The sequence below is a fragment of the Podarcis bocagei genome (genome assembly GCF_964188305.1).
Source record: "Podarcis bocagei genome assembly, chromosome: 12".
Lineage (NCBI taxonomy): Eukaryota > Metazoa > Chordata > Lepidosauria > Squamata > Lacertidae > Podarcis > Podarcis bocagei.
Genome location: NC_138137.1, coordinates 12,380,534 through 12,398,842, shown reverse-complemented (window position 1 = coordinate 12,398,842; position 18,309 = coordinate 12,380,534). Strand labels below are relative to the sequence as shown.

The 18,309-nt window shown below is 42.4% G+C and overlaps 1 long non-coding RNA gene across 2 annotated transcripts; it reads right to left on the bottom strand.

The window, feature by feature from the left end:
- Nucleotides 1–546: 546 nt before the first annotated feature.
- On the bottom strand, nucleotides 547–18,229 carry LOC308570254. Of its 2 annotated transcripts, none has more exons than XR_014001045.1 (3): nucleotides 15,691–18,229; nucleotides 13,128–13,258; nucleotides 547–1,427 (listed from the first exon to the last, which is right to left on the bottom strand). It is a non-coding gene; the product is annotated as an uncharacterized lncRNA (long non-coding RNA). The 2 variants fall into 2 exon arrangements; XR_014001046.1 differs by having other exon boundaries at nucleotides 548–1,234.
- Nucleotides 18,230–18,309: the final 80 nt, after the last annotated feature.

Genomic DNA, 18,309 nt, shown 5'->3' with positions numbered 1-18,309 from the left:
GAAGATTTTAACTGTAGTTTCTTAAATAAGAATAATAATAAGAATAATAATAATTTATTTATACCCCACCCATCTGGCTGGGTTTCCCCAGCCACTCTGGGTGGCTTCCAACAGAATATCAAAATACAATAGTCTATTAAACATTAAAAGCGTCCCTAAACAGGGCTGCCTTCAGATGTCTTCTAAAAGTCTGGTAGTTGTTTTTCTCTTTGACATCTGGTTGGAGGGCGTCCCACAGGGCGGGCGCCACTACCAAGAAGGCCCTCCGTCTGGTTCCCTGTAACTTGGCATCTTGCAGGGAGGGAGCCACCAGAAGGCCCTTGGCACTGGACCTCAGTGTCTGGGCAGAACGATGGTCGTGGAGACGTTTTAACTGTTTTATAAGGTTTTATAAGGTTATTGCTTTGTCTTTGTCTTTAGTTTTCTTATTTGTTTACTGCCCTGGGCTCCTTTGGGTGGAAGGGATGGGTATACAGTAGAATCAATATATAATACTTCTTTTGTGAATGCTTCTAGCTTAAGAAAGCAAAGGTATCCTGAAAAGTGCAGATGTGTGAGTGGTTTGTGTAGAATTAGATGACGGATCCATCTATCCAAGGTAGATAATTTCCTTTGGCCAGCAGGGACTCACCACAGTATCAGGCAAAGGTCCTTTCCATTCCTGGCCACTTGAAATTCTCTTGCCATTGGAGACATTGAGAACCGAATTTGAGATCTTATGCAACGTATGTGCCCTGTCATTGATCTGGAGACCTTCTCCAAGGGTGTGTGAAAAATCCAGTGAAATCTTGGGACCCGGAGTGAGTGGAAAGTGTGTGTTTGTATGTTTGAGAGGGGGGTGGTGGATTCCCAGTAATTGAAGCCTTTCTCCAATTTGGGTGCCCAGATGTTATCGGACTACAACTCCCATCATCCCTAGCTATGAAGACCAGTGGTAAGGAATGATGGGAGTTGTAGTCCAACACCACGAGGGAACCCAAGTTTGAGAAAGGCTAGCTTAGGGGCTGTAGATAATTTGATTTACAACAACCTCATAGCTCATCCCCGCATTTGACAGATCACAAACAAATTCCTCAATTGTGCAATTTTTCAACATTTATCGAAGCTGCAGAATTCAGCCTGCTTGACACAAAATGTGGGTGATTCTGCAGTCTGATTGTTTTTAGGACAGAGTGCACTTCTGGCTTCCCTTTCTCTTTATTTTCTCTCCTCTTCCAATTCCTTTTCATCTCACCTGCACGGACACAAATGATGGTCAATGATTACCGAATTTCCTCTTAATCAGTCTTTAAAACCTGTTTCAAACCTTTCAAGAAGAATGCACTGTAGTTAGAATGCAGGGAAAGGAATGCGTTTATTGTGCATTAGGAGATTTTTTTACGATCGTGCTATCGTGTATTTTCCCTTCGGACTCTGGGCTCTTTCGCCTATAAGAAGGATAAAAATACTTTCCATAGTCGTTATTATCACAGCCTTGGCTTTGATTTTTTCTCTGTAATGTAAGAGCTATTTTCTTTGGATCTCGGCTTCAGTAACAATAACAATAGTATTTCAATACCATGATTGTTATCTCTTTAGCAACATTTTCATATAATCCTAAATATAGATGACCCTCAAGGGTACTGTGTTTTTATGACTGAGAACGATGCCTACCAAACCCAAAAATCTCTCTCGCACATGGAAGCTTGTGTTTCAGAAGTGATGAGGCCATTTAGACATTTCTGGCAGCCATCCACAAATCAGTTTTGTCTCATGACTTGGATTTAAGCAATTTATAGTCTGATATTAATAATAATAATAATAATAATAATAATAATAATAATAATAATAATAATAATAATTTATTATTTGTACCCCGCCCATCTGGCTGGGCCTCCCCAGCCACTCTGGGCGGCTTCCACAGAAACCAAAAAACACTAAAATATCATACATTAAAAGCTTCCCTGAATAGGGCCGCCTTAAGATGTTTTCTGAATGTCAGGTAGTTGTCCATCACCTTGACATCCGATGGGAGGGCATTCCACAGGGCGGGCGCCACCACCGAAAAGGCCCTCTGCCTGGTTCCCTGTAGCTTCGCTTCTCGCAATGAGGGAACCGCCAGAAGGCCCTCGGCGCTGGACCTCAGTGTCCGGGCAGAACGATGGGGGTGGAGACGCTCCTTCAGGTATACTGGGCCGAAGCCGTTTAGGGCTTTAAAGGTCAACACCAACACTTTGAATTGTGCTCGGAAACGTACTGGGAGCCAATGTAGGTCTTTCAAGACCGGTGTTATGTGGTCTCGGCGGCCGCCCCCAGTCACCAGTCTAGCTGCCGCATTCTGGATTAGCTGTAGTTTCCGAGTCACCTTCAAAGGTAGCCCCACGTAGAGCGCATTGCAGTAGTCCAAGCGGGAGATAACTAGAGCATGCACCACTCTGGCCAGACAGTCAGCGGGCAGGTAGGGTCTCAGCCTGCGTACCAGGTGGAATTGGTAGACAGCTGCCCTGGATACAGAATTGACCTGTGCCTCCATGGACAGCTGTGAGTCCAAAATGACTCCCAGGCTACGCACCTGGTCCTTCAGGGGCACAGTTACCCCATTCAGGACCAGGGAGTCCTCCACACCTGCCCGCCTCCCGTCCCCCAAAAACAGTACTTCTGTCTTGTCAGGATTCAACTTCAATCCATTAGCCGCCATCCATCCTCCAACCGCCTCCAGGCACTCACACAGGACCTTCACCGCCTTCACTGGTTCTGATTTGAAAGAAAGGTAGAGCTGGGTATCATCTGCATATTGATGGACACCCAGTCCAAACCCCCTGATGATCTCTCCCAGCGGCTTCATATAGATGTTAAAAAGCATGGGGGAGAGGACGGAACCCTGAGGCACCCCACAAGTGAGGGCCCAAGGGTCTGAACACTCATCCCCCACCACCACTTTCTGAACACGGCCCAGGAGAAAGGAGCGAAACCACTGTATAACAGTGCCCCCAGCTCCCAACCCCTCTAGACGGTCCAGAAGGATGTTATGGTCGATTGTATCAAAGGCCGCTGAGAGGTCCAGCAGAACTAGGAAACAACTCTCACCTTTGTCCCTAGCTCGCCGGAGATCATCAACCAGTGCGACCAAGGCAGTTTCAGTCCCATGATGAGGCCTGAATCCCGACTGGAAGGGATCCAAATGGTCCGCTTCTTCCAGGCGTGCCTGGAGTTGTTCAGCAACCACACGCTCAATCACCTTGCCCAAGAATGGAAGATTTGAGACTGGGCGATAGTAATAATAATAATAATATATTTATACCCTGTACATCTTCCAACATATATAATAACATAATAAAACTATAGAGGACTACCTTCAGATGTCTTCTAAAGGTTGCAGAGTTACTTATCTCCTTGGCTTAGGAGTCGCCTAAGTTCATACCCTTCAACCTTTCTCCAATGAAAATAAGGATGTCCTACCATGTCCTCCAAAATTTCTCTGATGAAAATAGGGACGTCCTAAGGAAAAATTCTATACAAACCTAGACAGCATCTTAAAAAGCAGAGGCATCACCTTGCCAACAAAGGTCCGTATAGTAAAAGCTATGGTTTTCCCAGTAGTGATGTATGGAAGTGAGAGCTGGACCATAAAGAAGGCTGATCGCTGAAGAATTGATGCCTTTGAATTATGGTGCTGGAGGAGACTCTTGAGAGTCCCATGGACCACAAGAAGATCAAACCTCTCCATTCTTAAGGAAATCAGCCCTGAGTGCTCACTGGAAGGACAGATCCTGAAGCTGAGGCTCCAATACTTTGGCCACCTCATGAGAAGAGAAGACTCCCTGGAAAAGACCCTGATGTTGGGAAAGATGGAGGGCACAAGGAGAAGGGGACGACAGAGGATGAGATGGTTGGACAGTTTTCTTCGAAGCTACCAGCATGAGTTTGACCAAACTGCGGGAGGCAGTGGAAGACAGGAGTGCCTGGCGTGCTCTGGTCCATGGGGTCACGAAGAGTCGGACACGACTAAACGGCTAAACAACAACAACCATTCCTTCACAGATAAACCTCAGTAGGAGAAAAAGAAAGAGTAACATGTGAAATACCGAATTTTTCGCTCTATAAGACGCACCAGACCACAAGACGCACCTAATTTTTGCAGAAGGAAAACAAGAAAAAAAAAATTCTGAATCTCAGAAGCCAGAACAGCAAGAGGGATCACTGTGCAGTGAAAGCAGCGATCCCTCTTGCTGTTCTGGCTTCTGGGATAGCTGCGCAGCCTGCATTCGCTCCATAAGACGCACACACATTTCCCCTTACTTTTTAGGAGGGAAAAAGTGAGTCTTATAGAGCAAAAAATACGGTATCCCTGAGCCTGACCACGCCAGCAACTTTAGAGCTTCAAGAATGAAGCAGTAGAGAACTGGAAGTACTGGCCTGACAATCTTCTCTCTTTAAAGGCAGGTCGCTTTTTTGTTTTTTTTTTTATAAGCATGTGGATTACAGTAATGTATAAGACATGGAAACTGGTCGGACCGAAACAGGCCTCTGAAACTGGCAGGAAACACCAGCCGGTTCATAAGAGGGCAGCAAGGTTAACTTGGGTGATGGGCTAATACGATTACCGTATTTTTTGCTCTATAAGACTCACTTTTTCTCTCCTAAAAAGTAAGGGGAAATGCGTGTGCGTCTTGTGGAGCGAATGCAGGCTGCGCAGCTATCACAGAAGCCAGAACAGCAAGAGGGATTGCTGCTTTCACTGCACAGCGATCCCTCTTGCTGTTCTGGCTTCTGAGATTCAGAATATTTTTTTTCTTGTTTTCCTCCTCCAAAAACTAGGTGCGTCTTGTGGTCTGGTGCGTCTTATAGAGTGAAAAATACGGTATATATTTTTCTAGTGCTTTGCCATATAAAGAATCAGAGTTGGACAGAACCCTGAGGATCATCTAGACCAACTCCCTGCAATTCAGGAATATGCAGCTGCCCTTTATTGGGATCAAACTTGAAACCTTGGCATTATCAGCGCCACACTCTAACCACATGCGCTATCCAGCTGATGTATAAGATATACTGGCTACCACTCAGTTTCTAGGCTGGTATTAACCTTTGAAGCACTCAATGGCTTGGGCTACATGACCTAAAGTGTCTCCTTATAGATGTCCTTCTCACACCCCTGATATTATCTTCAGAGATCTTGAAGGAGCGTCTCCACCCCCATCGTTCAGCCCGGACACTGAGGTCCAGCTCCGAGGGCCTTCTGGTGGTTCCCTCGCTGTGAGAAGTGAGGTTACAGGGAACCAGGCAGAGGGCCTTCTCGGTAGTGGTGCCCACTTTGTGGAACACCTTCCCATCAGATGTCAAGGAAATAAACAGCTATCTGACTTGTTTAGGGAAATTTATAATGTTTGATGTTTTATTATGCTTTTATGTATGTTGAAAGCCCCCCAGAGTGGCTGGGGAAACCCAGCCAGATGGGCAGGGTATAAATATATTATTATTATTATTATTATTATTATTATTATTATTATTATTATTATTATTATTATTATTATTATTATCATCCTTCCATGGCTGCCCACACCAAATGAGGGTGAGCCACATGGCAGCACCGCAGTTGTATGACCCCAGAAACGTTGGTCTGGGGCCTACGACATGGTCTTTTTAGCCAAAACTGTTTTAATTTTCCTTTGTTTCCGAGTTTTAAAAAAGCATCTTAGTGCTTTTTAGACCTTGGGCACCACTATTTCATCTGCTGCCGGTTTTGTTCTGACATCGTTTTGATTGTATATTTATGTTTTATGGTTTCTTGTTAATGGGTTTTTACTGTTGTTAATACACACACAAACCTGAGCACCACCGCCCTGGATGCAAAGATCGTAGAGGAAAGTCTGGTTAGCATTCTATTTGGATAGTTCTCCATCTACAAAGAAAGTCCCTCCTCCTGACAGAACTCCTAATTGGCTCTCTTTCTTCCGGAATATGAGCTTAGCCTTATTCAAGGTCTCTTGTACTTTGAGCCACATCAAATTGGGAGGCCTTGCTGCATAATTTATCTGGCAGCCCCAAACGATTTCCTGCATCCCTATGCTGGAATATCCACAGATTGCGTATACCTGTGTGCTTTGCCCAAAAAACATCCCCCATTGCCAGATGTTGAGGTTGGGGGGCTGTGAAGGTACCCAAAGGGGAGGTGCAGAAAATGTCTAGAAGAGCAATTTCCAAGAAAAGATTCCATTTTGTTCCATTATTTATTTTTAAAGTCCCATTCAGCCCTTTGGACAAAGGCCAGAGCAGGCAGCTTACAATTCTTCTTTCTTTTTTTATGTAAAGAAAAAAAATCCTATAAAGCAGTCGTGAGGTAAAATTTGTAATAGTCGAAAAGGAAAGAGATTGGAACAGAAAATAAAAGCAATGCAGGTGAAGAGCCTTCTCAAAAGGTTGCTCACTGGAAAGGAGGGCAGCAAAATTGCCATTCGGGCCTTCCTCACAGGGCATTCCACAACCTAGGCAAAAAATCCTGTCTCGGGCAATTTCCAGTAGTTGGAAGAAAAGAGTGCAGCGTGCCAGTTGCTGTACAGAAAATCATCCAAGCAGGCTGCTAAGAAGAAGAAGAAGAAGAAGAAGAAGAAGAAGAAGAAGAAGAAGAAGAAGAAGAAGAAGAAGAAATAATTTATACCCTGCCCATCGAAGAAGAAGAAGAAGAAGAAGAAGAAGAAGAAGAAGAAGAAGAAATTTATACCCTGCCCATCTGGCTGGGTTTCCCCAGCCACTCCGGGTGGCTCCCAATAGAATATTAAAAACACAATAAACCTCAAACATTAAAAACTTCCCTAAACAGGGCTGCCTTCAGATGTCTTCTAAACGTCAGGTAGTAGTTTATTTCCTTGACATCTGATAGGAGGGCGTTCCACAGGGAGGGTGCCACCACCAAGAAGACCTTCTGCCTGCTTCCCTGTAACCTCACTTCTCGCAGGGAGGGAACCGCCAGAAGGCCCTTGGCGCTGGACCTCAGTGTCTGGGCTGGACGAAGGGGGTGGAGACACTCCTTCAGATATACTGGGTCGAGGCTTCACAAGTACACTGAGCAAAACAATGACTCAAACCCTCCAAGTGTTCCTATTTTCCAGGGACTGTCTCGGATTTACAGAAGCCGTCTCGGTTTCTGATTTGATCCCAGAATGCCCCGCTTTTCTTCAGGACATCCCTGTTTTCATCAGAGAAATACTGGATGGTGTGGTAGGTTGTCCCTATCTTCATCAGATAAATGTTGGAGGGTATGGAGTTATCCGACCCATGAGCCTTCAGAAGGCAGGCCTGTATAGGGAAGTTTTCTTTAAAAAATGTTCAATGTTTTATTATGTTTTTATATATGTTGGAAGCTGTGCTGAGTGGCTGGGACATCCCAGTCAGATGGACAGTGTATAAATAAAGATGGCAAAATCATACTGCCCATAATATTTTGAAATTCTGTTAAGCCCTCTTTGAATTGTGGCTTGAGGTGTTAGCCCCAACCGCCAAGGGCAAAACAATGTATAATTTTATTGATCCTGCCAATAATAAATATGGGAGGACAAAAAGGTATACATTCTTGCTTTCAGCCTTTCTTGTTAAACAGTGGTGCCCCGCAAGACGAATGCCTCGCAAGACGAATAACTCGCTAGACGAAAGGGTTTTCCGTTTTTGCGTTGCTTCGCTAGACGAATTTCCCTATGGGCTTGCTTCGCAAGACGAAAACGTCTTGCGCTTTTTTTAAAAAGCCGCTTGAAGAGGCGCAGTTGCGACGGACCGTGCTTCGCAAGACAAAAAACATCGCAAGACGAAAAGACTCGCGGAACGAATTCTTTTCGTCTTGCGAGGCACCACTGAATTTTCATGTTTCAATAATATTTTGTTAGAAAGAATATAAATACAGAATATAAATATTCAGAAGGTATTTGCAGTGGATCATGAAAAACTGACCCAAGTTCAAGACGTTCCCACTCTCAGTATTTGCAAAACTATACAATTACTCATTATTGTTTAACAAGGGTTAATGAAAATGAAACTAATATAAAAGTATTCAGTGCTCAATATAAAGAAACATTCTCAGAATGAGCTGGAAGAAGCTCAAACTATTTACAGCGAATAGTTTGTTGTTAAGCCACTTACACCACTGAAAAGAGAGTATCTTAACTTGTAAGTGGTCTGTTTTTGCAGTGAAACACATTTTTTTTAGTCAAACAAATGTGTTTAATTCAGAAGAAAGAAGAAGAAATTATCGGCATTTCCCCCCCTGTGCTGGATGTACCATAATATAGTTTTCTTCATTGTAGTAAATGGGAGGCTTCTTAAAAAATCCATGCAGACATTATAGCTCCCTGTTACGAATATTACCAGTGCGGTGCAGCTATGGGGAGTGGTTTTGGCAGTTGTTATCCAGACAAAAGAGCTGCTGACATCAATGAAAGTTTGGTCCGATTAAGGGCTTAAGGATTAGATCGGCAGGATGGCACGAAGAAGGAGAAGAAATACAAAAAAGGCAATGACAAGTAAGGATTAGTCAATGGCTGACTGGAAAATGGAGATCCTATCCTGTCAGAGAGTCGGCACCCAAAGCAAGATATGTTGCCTTGAGCAGAGATGAAGAGGGAGAGGTTTGGAATTTCCTGCAGAAACGGAGAATTCACAAAGGTTTATATAGTATCAGAAAAGGGAAAGATAAAAACCTTCCGCCAAGGGAAGAGAGAGAGGATGGGGGATAATGCAACGTACCATGGAATAGATGTTAGAAAACGACAACGTCAAGGATGCTAGGACAAGAAACAGACATGTGCATTAAATAAATTAAAATTGCGTTGCCCAATTCCTTATCCCATTATCTTATGGAATTGTTTCCTCTGAAGGGGGCCTTTGTCTGAAGACGACATCCTGACAACAATACAATGTTCAGTAAATAATTTTATTTTATTTTTAATGTGTCTTCCCCAATTCTCAGTTCTGTTACTGATAGGTCTCTCTAAGCATCAGTGTGAGACTTTTGCTGTGTACAGCATGTTTTAGGACTGGACGATTAGCATTCAAATTTTGATTTCTTTTTAAAATTTCCAATGCCTTAACCCAGTAAGGCATTCTATTCTGAAACATAGTAAGAGCATCTTTTGTCCTTTAGCTGGTGCAGGGCATAGCTGTCAATGTTTCCCTTTTCTTGCCAGGAATCCTATTCGGAATAAGGGAATTTCCCTTAAAAAAGGGAAAACATTGACAGCTATGGTGCAGGGACATTAAGTTCCCAAACACCTGCGGGCTCTTGGATGTTGCATAGACACAACTTGGGCAGGCCTGCATTTTAAGGTAGGGGCCTTATGTCTCATTGATTTTAAAGGGAACAAAAATTCTCATTTCAATATTGAGAAGAGGAACCTTCTGTGGAGATTTGTCTGCAGAGCTGCTCCATCGTTGACACCAGTGGGGAAGAGGAGCACATGGCTGTGTGGGCAAAGGGGCTGGGATGGGGCAACTGCCCTTCAGAAAAGGTTTGCTTAAGACTGCAACTTTAACCACATTGGGGAACATCTGCACATGATCATCATTCACCCAGAGTCCTCATAATACGCTGGAAAGAAATGACGCCACTGGAATTGTTGCAATGTAAAAAAATACAATTCGGTGCTAATCTTCCCCTGATATTCAGATCACTGTGAAGTTAAATCAAAACCACTAATGAAATCTAATCAAGCTCCAAGAAATTAAGTTTAGAACATCTTTCGGAACCTATAGGCACGCACAGAGCTTTGGTTTTTAGATCAAAGAAGAAACATCTCAAGGTTAACTCCGTAAGGCAGAGCAACCTTTTAAAATACATAGTACATAATTGTTTGCTTTAGTCGCGCAGCTTCTCTTTGGAATGCAGCGCATGGCAGCAGCAAAATTAAAAGGCAAAATCAAATTAAGAAAACATTCGCCGAGAGAAAGCAACATTTGAGCCTTAAGTTTCCAAGGATGTGGTTAGCCTCTTGAAAGTTTCAGTCCAGTAAGGGATTGCAGTGGTATACCCATTTCTATAGGAGCAAGCTCCACTGGGCTTACTCCCGAGTAGGCATGTCTGCAAGTTGGGCTGATGCTTCCTTAACCTGCACAAGAGAGCTGTTGCATTCCTGGCTGGGGGATGAATATGGGCAGCTGCTTCTGGGCACGACAGCTTCCTTTCACCTTCAGCTTTTGTGCGCTTTTGAGTTACTCTGTTGCCTCACTGGTGGCCAGCCATAAGGTAGTTGACTAATCACCAGTCTCTGCATTGACTATAGTCATCCAGAGGCTCACTTGCAGATTCGACACATGGAGAATTAAATACAGTTTACAACCCAAAACATGATTACTCGGTACCTAGCCTCACTGTATTGAATGGCACATCACCTGGCCATAAATAACAAGCTTCAGATTAATGGTAAAGGGCCCCCTGACCGTTAGGTCCAGTCACGGACAACTCTGGGGTTGTGACGCTCATCTCGATTTACTGGCCGAGGGAGCCGGCGTACAGCTTCCAGGTCATGTGGCCAGCATGACTAAGCCGTTTTCTGGCAATCCAGAGCAGCACACGAAAACACTGTTTACCTTCCCACCAGAGCGGTACCTATTTATCTACTTGCACTGGCATGCTTTCGAACTGCTAGGCTGGCAGGAGCTGGGACTGAGCAACGGGAGCTCACCCCGTTGCGGGGATTTGAACCGCCGACCTTCTGATCAGCAACTCCAAGACTCTGTGGTTTAACCCACGGCGCCACCCGTGTCCCTCTTAAGCTTCAGATTACCAGACTTTAAATTCCTTTTGTCTTCTAATGGAAGTTGCAGGCATCTGAACTTGTCTCAGCTACCACTGAGAAGGACTTGCCGCATGCCCCCCCCCCCAATGTCCTTCCTCTGGCTCAGCGCAACGCCATTACCGGCAAGGATCTTAAAAACAAGAATAGCTAAGAGGTGTTTTATCTTCAAGGCTGGAGATATTGAGTCTCTTTAAATACTTTTAAAAATGCCACCCACTTCTGTGATGGTCGAAAATCCTCTAATTTTGTCCTCTACCAATGATGAAAACGTTCAGGGGAGGTGGTCCTTGACAACAGAGGCACATGAGGTATTAATAGCAGGACACCTAAATCTGCATTTATTTTTATTTTATTTTTTGCTTGGTGCAAGAGTGGGTGGGGGGGCCATAATTATATTCAAAGAGGAAACGGCTTGGGTTATACAGTTCAGATCTCACACACCTGCAGCAAATTAATTTGTTGTAGCACATTAATTATCTCACAGCTTCTATTTAGGCTGCAGCTGTTGCTATTATGTTAATATTTCCAGCACCACTGCCTACAACAGGTTACAGCAGTCTCAAGGAAAAATTATTGGGGCGGGTCCACCTTTCCCCGTCTTCCGGGCTGTGCATGTGTGGAAATAAACAAAAACATGTTTTGGTCAGGCATTTCCCCTTCCATTTATTAATGGACTCGGGGAGGGATTGGGCAACATCAGAAAAGGATAACAATAGACAAAGATGGCGCGTGCAGAATTTGTGCGAGGGAGGAAAAATAGAAGGTGGGGAAGGGAGAAAGAAAGAAATCCCAAAGACTGCAATGCTGGGGGGGGGGGTGAGTGTTCGGGTGGGGGGGGCGGGGAAAATGCTGCAGTTTTCATGAAATAATAAGGTGGAGGAAAAAAGGCATACAAAGAGTAGGTTTTTCATTGTCTGTAAAATATAAACACAGATGAATTCTGTCTTTGGTTTGTTCATGCTTTTCACTCTGCACAGCAGGGATGTTCTTAAGAACTTGCCCTCTGCGCAATTTCACTAAATAGGAACCGTGGACCTTGCATGATGTGATTATAATCACACCGGCCAATCTTTTATTTTTATTTTTACATATTTTTTTGTTTAAAAACCCAGCAAATCTTTATTGTTATTATTATTTAAAATATAGAGCTACATTTGTATATAGGTACGTAAAACCGTGCCTCTTTAAAATTTATTTTAACACCCCTACAGCGACGTAGGAAGCGTGAAGATATGACTGGCTCTGCGTCCCATCGACAAGTCTCCATGGAGTCAAAAACAATATAAAAATTTGGAGCTGACAAGAACATGTCTGCTGCCTGCAGTCACCGCAATAGCTCACCATGTTGCCTACTAACCAAAAGATCAAAAATTATCGATTTCATGGCGCTGCGTGCTCGGGATAGAAAAGCTACTTTAAAATTTGCATTATTTAAGTAATGAAATAAGAGAAAAAGCCCAGTGTTTTAGGACGCTTTGGAGTGTAAAAGAGCTTTATGTTTTAATCTTATCAATGATTTACTATAATTCTATTATTTTAAACAGCTGGGGTCTGGAAATGATTTTTCTTTTTTAACCGGTGAATTTAGGATTTTGCCGCAGTGTACATCTGCAGTCCCAGAATCCTCTGGTAAGATAATCCCCCTTGCGAAAGGGAAACGCCTTTAACCTTTCCGTGAATAAACAAATCTGCACCCATTTTGAAATTAAAGAAGGGAGGGGAAGACTGACGAATTCCAAGGGACGGAGTGGTTTTGGCTCTTCGGTGAAGGAAAACGGGAAAGAAAATAAGACTGTAAGCGCTTTATATCCTTTTGGGTTTCTGGCGGTCGCCTCCATTGCTCGTCATCTCCCATCATTGGAGCATGATTATAGCATAGAACTGTAACAATACTGCATTTGCTTTAGGAGCTGAAAGCTGAGATCTGAGATATGTGCATTGACATTGCAAAAATGGCATAACTGTTACCACAGAACAATCCTTTGCACAAGGGCTACTGTGATAAGTGAATTTACTCCCTAGCAAGTGCATTTAGGATCACAGCCTTAGCAATTGCAATATGGATGCAGACAGAGCTTTTTTTCGGGGGGGGGGGCGCAGACCCCAAAACCTTTTCTGAATCTAAGTTTGGCCTCAATGAGCGGCAGTATTTCAATATGAGCAGGAAAATCAGAGTACCCCTAAACATTTTTTTTAAAGCACTGGATACAGGATAATGATAGAAACTTGCTTTGTTTGCACAGCCCAATGGACACTTACATGGCTTGTTTGTATTCTTGTTTGCAACTAGTCTGACAACTTCTTTTCAGAATAGTTTTAAGCTGTTAGGGCTGGAAAGAACATTAACAATTTAACTAAGCAAATACATACCCTTCAAATCTAAAATCCAGATTTTGCCTGTTTGGGGGTATCTTGAAATAAAACTCTCATCCCCACTGCCAAGTATTTTCAAATTAACCATTCATTACGTTGGCTCGGTTGATGAAGGAATTGGCTGCAGTCTGTTAAGAAATAAATAGAGCTGCAGCAGAATATTTTCAAAGCAGCCTATCAACTCGTTATGCCCCGCTTCCAGACTTCTTATTCTTAATCAAGTGGCAGAATTTAAGGGGTTGCGCATTATTCAAAATATTGGGACCAGGTAGGTGGAATTGGAGGAAAGATGCGTTGCTGCTACAATTTCTTTCCATTCGATTTCAGACAATTCCTCCCCTACAAGGCTGGCTAAACACAGAAATCCTATATTGATTTAAAAGACAAGAGGAAGAATATAATTCAGAAAGGACTAGATACGTATATATTTAATGATCATTTTGAGTCTGTGGGACGCTTGAAAGGGCATGAACTGGGATGAAGGCAACATACACTGACACCAATCCCATTACTTCTGTGCAATCCTATTAGTTTGAATGATCCTTGTATTCCCTCGCTCCCCCATTTTGAAGTCAATAAAAATCAGAAATGCCTACCAACCTTTGTATTTACATGTTCAGGTTACTGTTTGGTAGGGGGCCGCCTCCCATTCATGCTTCCTTATCACATACTTTGATGACTAATGTCTCTCCTGCTAAATCACTAGGAGAACCACACTGGAATTTGAAAATATAATGGTTAGGGTACCTATATAAATTGAAAGAAGGTTGGTAACTAGTCCTATGTTGTACTTACCTTTGAAGGGAGGAACGTTCATACTCAAAATTTTTAATTTATGAATCTATCCCCCCCCCCAAAAAAAATATCCTCTAGCAATGGTTAGTGATTCTTACCACTAGTATTTAAAATAAACAATAAATTATAATCAGATTTTTGGGCGTTCACTGTAACAAGTTTGGCGAATGTCAACTTTCACACTCGAACACTGACAATCCAAGATGAAATCGGTGACTGTCCAAAAAAATTAAATACCTATTTTCGCCTACGTGTTTCTAATTTTCAGACATTTGCAAAATCTGGCTGGGATCACCAACAGTGACAAAACAAGATATGCGGGTATATTTGCATTGTACACGTATACATGAAAATGCATGCGTGTTTTAAATATAATGTTTACGTATGCTTCTTAAGTAACACTAAAAAGAATATCGTCATTATGTATAACATGAGCTAAAAACAACAACCCAAAAACCTAAACAAAAGCTGCTCCTAGTGGTAATATTTATAAATCTAAGGTTTGGCAAGAATAATTACTCACCTACTGTGGCAAACGTCAAATATATTTATCAACTGCAAAGGTGACACTGCACTTATTACTCGTAAGGCGGAAGCATAATACAGAAATGCGAGATATTCCTCTTTTGTATTCATTTCTAACTTTATCCCATCAGAGAAGCTAGAGTATGTCATCTATGTAACAATTTTACTTTTGCAAGTGTGAAAAGATTTTGTATACTGAAGAGAATATTGTTCTGCAGTTAGGTAGCATTCAAAATAAAGTTCTGCTTCAGGAAAAAAATAAGCATTTGGATGATTTTGAAATCTGTTCCTAGCATACACAATATTATAAGTTAATTATACGTATCTTTCAAGGCTGCACATCAAAGGCTGAGGCCCACTGTTTTGATGTTTCTTTAAATGTAGTTTTGCTCCATCAGGGGCACTACTGTACTGTTTAATTCTTCAGTATGCTTCTGAATCAGGAATAGCTAGAATTTAATATTCTGAGTGTAAATAAGAGCCAATTATGATTACCTTAAGCATAACTTTCTGCATTTTATCTGTTTGCTGCATTAAAGCGGATTTCAACAAATAAAACGTCCCAACAAACAAAGAAAAGTGCTTTTATTTTTAAGCAAATTACAAAAGCCAGTTGTTTATTATGGTAATTTCTTATTCTGCAGATAGATGATAATGATATCAGACTGTAGCTTAACCCTGTTTTTGGTAGGGAAAGATAAATCTCTGCAGGGTCACCATAACAACACTTTCAAACTATCATCTCTGATTCAAAAACTGCAACCTCCAAAACTATGAACATTGCTTGAAAATACCAGTGGCTAATTTCTATACACAGCTCTGTACATCTATTAACTCCAGTCTCGCTTGTTAACAACAACAGAACCACAATAAATTGCCTTACATTGGGTATAAGTTGTATTGCATTGAGGGGTTGAGCAATTCAATCATAAAACGCAGTTATTAGACATTAGTCTAATAACGACCACTTAGAGTATTATGCCCAAAATTGGTCAGCCTGGATTCTAGAAAACAAACAGTTAAAAAAGCACAAAATACCCAAGTAGAATTCTCCCCCCCCCAAAAAAAGTGTAAATGAAACCAACTAAACATTTCATATGCACATTGCCTACATGCAAAAAAATGCCCTAAAGAGCCTGCAATAGGATGCAGATTGAATTGCTAAAATATACAAGGGGATGGGGGGGGGGGAATCACAAGCCTCTTGAAGTATATTTGAAATAAAAGTTTAGGAACCTACTCGCATCGTGCCCAATTCTTCCTCCCTCTGCCATGTTTCCAGGACCAGAGGATGAGATACAGACAGTATTCCTCCTGCTCCAGCAGCAATACCCAGACTTCAATAGCCCCAGCTCTTCAGACCTCAGAGGGTGGGATGGCACACACAAAGAGGCTCTGAAAGGTAACGGAGACCATGAAATGCTTCAAGGGTAGTAGGCAATTTCTCCTGTTGTGATCAAATGCCCAGTGGAATTACTTGCAGACGACTCGAGGGGGGTGTCCTGTAGCCCCCAACACTTCGAATTTTCTGCACACATTGTGGGGGAACGGGCCTAGATGCTGTGCCCTTATCCCCATTTTGCTTGGGGCGAAAGAGGGCCTAAAGTGACAAAACCTGTTTGTTTGCCTGTTTACTCTTGGGGTTAAAACAGCTTCTCAGGTAGAACGGCCTTTGAGACCACAGTCAATTCCCAATTCCAAAAATGCATCTTCACAATTACACACAGCACCATTTTGATCCAAATGGAAGGAGGGAATTGGGGGATAAAGTTGGATATGTTTACAGGATCCGTACTCACAGCATTATCAGGTGTTCCTTATTTTAAAATAATGGCTGCAGACTCCAATAAACAAAAAATACACCCCTTAATTCAGGCACCACTGGGGTTTTTTGGGGATGTGTGTGTGGGGAGATACTGGCCATTATTTTTATCTATCTGTCTACAAATGCACGCACAAACACACAAATACATATGCCTTACTTTTCTGCCGCTAATTTAATCATTAAATTAAGCAGTTATCCTGGGATAATTTTAAATCCACATTGTGTCATGCCAATTCAGTGCCACGCTTTGAACCCAGGGCTAAGAACTTTGTATGCACTTTGAACTAAGATTTTTACTCCTGAGTAAAAGCTTGTAGGGTAACCATCAAGTCTAAGTGAGTAGATATATTCATGCTCCCAGCTACTCTGGAAAAAAAATATATATTTTAGTTATGGATTCTTAAATGTTAATCAAGGTTATGGCACTGTATCTCAAAAGCAAGACAGTCTCATCTCAAAAGTAAATGATTTGAGGAGGACTTCTCATTATGACTTACCTCTGAACATGTCTAGCATTGGGCTATAAATCACAAAATATCAAAAACTGTGTACCTCTCTCTAATAATTTACATTTTAACCATCTCACATGTCAAATATATGCAGTTAGGCGATTTGTTTTGACACAGGCACTGAAATCTTCATAGCTTGAATACAAACAGCAAAACTCACTTGAAATACTCCTCTTAGGATTTCATTTCATGGTGAAATCACCCAGGCCATCTTCGTTCATAAGCTGAAAAACAAGATTCTTTATAATGGGATCTTGTTATTTTCTTACCCATAGTGTCAAAAGTTTCCAGCTGTAGCAACAGATTCTTAAACTAATTTAACAATACATTATTGATCATTCATATCGTAATAATTAAGAACTACCCATTCTTTTTTTAAAAAACATAGCACGCTAGTTTCAAATCCTCAGCAATGCAGTTCATTGAAACCATTGTACATTTTGGATTGGGCTTCCAGAAGTTTAGAACTTTTTCACCTTTGAATTAATTATGATTTGGAAGATGCTGGTTTTCGATACTTAAACAAGTTACTGGGAGAACAGCTTCAAGGAGGAAGTGACTTGGGAGAGTTTGCTGCATAATACCCTGGGTATAAAGAACAAATGTTGTGTTAGGTACTCAAAACGATCAAAGTTCTGGCAGCTTACAGGTAACCCACAAACCATTGAAGCTGGCAAGACACACAGGGCAGCCAGTTTGCTTATTGCTCCTGCTGAGTTTGGCGGGACTTACTCCCAGGTAAGCATCCAAGACACACAGGACGACAGTGGATAGAACGTGAGACTCTTAATCTCAGGGTCGTGGGTTTGAACCCACGTAGGGTGGAAGATTCCTGCATTTCAGGGGGTTGGACTAGATGACCCTTGCGGTGCCTTCTAACTCTCAGAAGAAAGCCCCCCTGTATTCAGGGAGGGTGGGAAATTCCTTCCAAGTAGTATGCATGATGGCAGTTGTTGTTGTTGTTTAGTCGTGTCCGACTCTTCGTGACCCCATGGACCAGAGCACGCCAGGCACTCCTGTCTTCCACTGCCTCCCGCAGTTTGGTCAAACTCATCCTGGTAGCTTCGAGAACACTGTCCCACCATCTCATCCTCTGTCATCCTCTTCTCCTTGTGCCCTCCATCTTTCCCAACATCAGGGTCTTTTCCAGGGAGTCTTCTCTTCTCATGAGGTGGCCAAAGTATTGGAGCCTCAGCTTCAGGATCTGTCCTTCCAGTGAGCACTCAGGGCTGATTTCCTTAAGAATAGATTGGTTTGATCTTCTTGCAGTCCATGGGACTCTCAAGAGTCTCCTCCAGCACCATAATTCAAAGGCATCAATTCTTCAGCGATCAGCCTTCTTTATGGTCCAGCTCTCACTTCCATACATCACTACCGGGAAAATGATGGCAGTTAGGGATCAATAAATTTCTGGGGATTTAGGTCACCCCCCCAAAAAAAAATTTCCTGCAAAGTCTCACCACCCGATGAGGTCGGTGGGGAGGTCTTTCCCCACGTGGCCTTTGGAGCGGACGCCAGCCTGGGA